This window comes from Oratosquilla oratoria, chromosome 22 (assembly GCF_046742065.1).
Source record: "Oratosquilla oratoria isolate Oo_2021 chromosome 22, ASM4674206v1, whole genome shotgun sequence".
Classification (NCBI taxonomy): Eukaryota; Metazoa; Arthropoda; class Malacostraca; order Stomatopoda; family Squillidae; genus Oratosquilla; species Oratosquilla oratoria.
The window spans coordinates 25,162,703-25,167,565 of NC_134798.1; positions in this window are offsets into that span (position 1 = coordinate 25,162,703).

Sequence of the window (4,863 nt, forward strand, 5' to 3'; positions counted from 1 at the left end):
TTTATAACCAACAATTTTAAAACAATTGAAACCGGGAGTGAAAATCTTATAACCAATTCATTATTTACTGCAAGGAGTAAGAGGAAGTCAGTTAAAAACATTAGGTACGACTAAGATATCATTTTACATAAATTTGAGTAATTGTACAGTCTGGTGTTAGTTGCAGAAGAATATGTTTTCTCGGGAGATTTATTGATAGGATTTGCAACTATAAAAAAGGAGAGCATGGTTATATGTCCGGCTGCGTCAGGGATCTTAGTGAAATCACAGTTAATCCCGTTTTTAAATGAACCAGACAAAGAACCAGTGTCTGTGATAAGAAAACAGGTTGAGATAGATGGGGAAGATGACAATGCTAGATTGGATAGAAGCGGGGCAAAGCTGTCTATTCAAGAACAGATAACATAATAGTAAGAAAAATACACACTTAGTGAACATATATCGGGAGTTCGGGATATCCCAGAAATTAATCTAAAATATCCAGCTCCAAATAAGGCTTTGCTAAATGTGGAAGGTGGTGTAATAAAGTTTACATTATTACACTCCAGATTAATTAGCAGGGTAGAGGTGCAGCTGAAAGGAATCAATGTAGATTCTAAAATTTTAACCATTCCAGAATCAATTAGGATAAATTATTTGAAATTGGACTCGGTGATTTATAAGACACACAAGAACAAGGTAGAACAATTAGTGATTAGTACTCTGAATAAAGACATAGTCTTAAGAAAAGGTACACAAATAGGATGTTTTCAAGCCTGTCAAAGACCCTTTAAGATTACGAGAGTTCTGAAGAGATGGAGTCACCAATTTCATTCATCTGTTCAATTCAGAAAGAAACAGATTTGGAGGATAAATATAAGGGTCAACTAGAGCCTACTTGTATTCCAGAGTTAGAATCAAGTTAAATTGCATTGCTAGTGAATTACAATAAAGTAATTGCTTTGCCGGGGGACGCCTTGTGAAAAACAACTGTTTTAAATCATCAGATCAAATTAAAACCAGGGACTTAACCTATTTATATAACTACCTACAGATTACCACATTGCAAGCTAGCCATTGTAGATAAATTGATCACTGAAATGTTATCACATGATGTCATAGAACCCAGTCAAACGAATGGAACTTCCCATTGATTCTGGTACAAAAACTAGATGGTACCATGCGTTCAGTTATTGACTATAGGGAAATGAATAGATAGAAAATACCTGATCAACGTCCGTTACTGGTAATAGCAGATATACTTCAAAGTTTGGGAACCGAGAATCAGTATTTTGGCACTATAGATAGCAAATCAGCGTTTTACAAATAGAGATGCATGAAGATTCTCGAGATTATACAAAATTTCCTACAGCAACGTTGCACTGTGCGTTCAAACGAATGCCATTTGGGTTATGTAACAGTCCATTAACTTATATGATATTAATGAATACAGTACTAGATGGGTTGTTAGGAAACACATCCAGTGTATTTCTAATTGATATCTTAATAGTTTCCCAAACAGCAACTGAGCACTTTAAAAAATTAGATTTAGTATTCTCAAGATTCAAAGCAGGGTTGAAATTGTAACTTGAGCAATATAAATTTTTGCAAGACTGTGTCATGTATTAGGGACATAAGACAAATAGACAGACTTAGTACAGTGAACTCAAAGGAAGAAGCAGTAAAGAACTACCCAATGCTAAACAATGTAGAGAAATTTGGAGGTTTCCTGGGATTGACAGGGTATTCTAAGAAGTTTATTAAGGGAGATCCGGACATAGCTAATTCATTAAGTTCTTTGTTAAGGAAAGATTCAAAGTTTGTTTGGAGACCTAAACAACAAGAAGTTTTTGACAAGTTGAAAGATAAGCTTATAAGTTCTTCAGTTTTTATTATCACTAATTATGATAAAGAGTTCGTTCTTTGTATCAATGCGTCAGACATAGGGTTAGGAGGCATACTGATGCAAGAAAGATATGGCAAATTACAACTGATAACTTTCTCGTCGAGAGAGAAAATATTTCATCATAGAAAGGAAAACATTAGTAGTGATATATTCACTAGAGAGTTTTAGAGATATCATACTGGGATATCCAATCAGAGTATGGACTGATCATGCAGTTATTCAGAACTTGTTGTAACATAAGAATCTTAGAGGCATATTACCAAGGTAGTTTACAACACTTCAATTTTACGAGGTTAAGATTTAATACATTCCAGGTAAGAAGAACGTTGCAGCAGATGCATTATCTAGGAATATTAACCAACCAACGAGAGTGTTCATCAATTTTATATGCGGTATTGATGAACTAGTAACATTAGAGGAGAAATTTATAATAAGGGAGCAAAGAAGAGATCAGACTTGGGAAAAAGTTGCCTAGAATTTAATGAACCTGCAAGGTATTCCTCCAAAACTACCAAAGGGGTATAAAACAGAAGAATTTTATTTAAGCAATGGGCTTTTGCATAGAAAAACAGTTGTAATTGGTAAGGATATTTCTAGGGGTCCAATGAATCAGTTGGTAATTCCATAAACTCTTGTACCAGAGGTACTAAGAATTACTTCCTGATAGTGACTATAGTTCTCATCTAGAAAAATATAAAACTTATAGACAAGCACAACTTAAATACTTTTGGCCAGGCATGAGGGGAGATATTTACTTAAATATTGATAATTGCTTGAAATGTGCTCTTATGTTATCATAACCCATACAAATAAATCTTGGAAGATTTATTAGATTACTTAAGGTGTACAAAATTAATATTCAAATCAATCATCGTCAAAGCAATGGAGTTGCAGGAAGGTTAGATAAGAAAATTATCGCTTGTCTTAGAGATTGATAAGCCCACGTAGTATAACTTGGGATAATTGGATTCCTTGTATTACATGTGCACTCAATAACCAAATCAAAATAGATACAGATGAAACTCCATACTATATTATCTACGGGGAAGACAAAATTCTCCCATATGAAATCTTAATTGCAGAACCAAAGTCAGTGTATAACATAGATAATTACATCTCAAATAGGATACGTACATTTTAAGCTATACACAGAGGAGTTAGAAAACACATGACAGAATATATACAAGAGATGAAAAGGAAACAACATGAAATAGTACACAAAATAGAATTATAAATAGGGGAATTGGTCATGACCAAAATACATACAATAAGTATTAAACTTTTACTCAGATACTCCCGTACATATACAATATTTTATTTTGAAGGTGAAAATAAATACAAGATCTTACACTTAGAAACTAGGGAAGTATCAGCTAGACATATAGATGATTTAAAAAGGACTATGATAGGACTTAATAATGATGATAATTGTGAAAATGATGTCTGTGGGACAACTCTTTTTGATAAAGAAAGAAAACAAGATACCCATTCTATACATTCTATTGGGGAACTTTGAGCTCTGAGAAATATCAGGAATACATCGATAATATTATGTATGAACTTGATATTAATATCACCAATTTTTACAGGTGAAGACTCGCTTTATAATAGTAATATATATAGGATTAGAAACCTGTGTGACCTGGAGCCTTGGTCAGTCATGAAGGCAATGAAAAAAAAAATCTCCATTAAGCATTGTAAGATCCTACTTTTCTTTTTGTGTTCCATGAAGCATTGAAAAATTCTTATGAAGATTTACTAAATAAGGACATGGCTGTAAATCAGGTCAATCATAGTATAATAGGAAGTTGATTTTTCCTATTTTTTCCCAAACAAAACCAGAGTTCCTATTATCTGTCCTGGATTAAGTCCTAAATTGAAATGAGTTGAAGATCCAATATTAGTTTCTGACGAGTGTGAAATTCATACAGGAACACTCTCCACTATTGTTAGCACCCTGATAAAACATGCCTCACAGATATCAATATTACCTTTCCACAAACATCCCAACCTTTGAAATTAAGAAAGCTACATCCATTGTGGTTGAACAAAAACAACTCTTATAATAACAATGGTTTTAATTATTATTTTCTCCTCCTTAGTTATCGCGGCTTTAACATCATTGATTGCCAGCATAAAAATATAGTATGCCTGAGGCCTGTAGGATGCTGGTAGAAATTTTTTGGTAAGGACGACCAAATGGAAGATGCCGAACCGTGTAAGAGGCTATTAGGAAAAAGGATAGAAATAGGGGTAGAATGTGGGTTGTTACACTTTATAGCTAGGATTGTTTATAAAACAATAGCCGAGAGAGCTGCCTGAGTCAACTTTCCGCCTTGTAAATAAGAGCCGAGAGCTAGAGTGTATTGCTGACATGGAGAAAATTTAATTGATTCATAATTGTAACATCACGCCCTTTGGGGAGGATCTTAAATATAAAGTTAAAGATAATTAGACTAAAGAAATCACTACGCCACTTTAAGATTCACGTAGGATATTGCATACGTGCTCTCGAGAGAACCTTATGGGGAGTACGCTGTATAAGAATTAATGGAAGAAATTTAAAAGAAAATGTTACTTTTTCATTCTCCTAGACGGAAGATTTTAACTAAAAGAAGTGAGTTGCCATATCCATAAGTGAGGACCACCAAGGCGATTACAACAGTGTTGACAGAACTAAGAGTGGTATGAGAGGTGAAAGTGAGTTGACAGTGGGCGACATGAGTCGATACAACAAAATTACTCCTCTGAAAATACTGCACTCATACGTGTCCCCTGTTCCCTTGTAAAGCGGAACTATACAAAAACTCCTCTGGTCTTCTGGTACTCTAACCTCTTTTAGACAAACATTAAACAGCCTTACCACTGTACCTCCATTTTTTAGAAACTCCGTATGCAATCTGTCTAATCCAGGTACCTTACCTGTTTTCACAATTTATAAAAACTACTTTCACCTCACTTCCTATTTCTACTCTTTT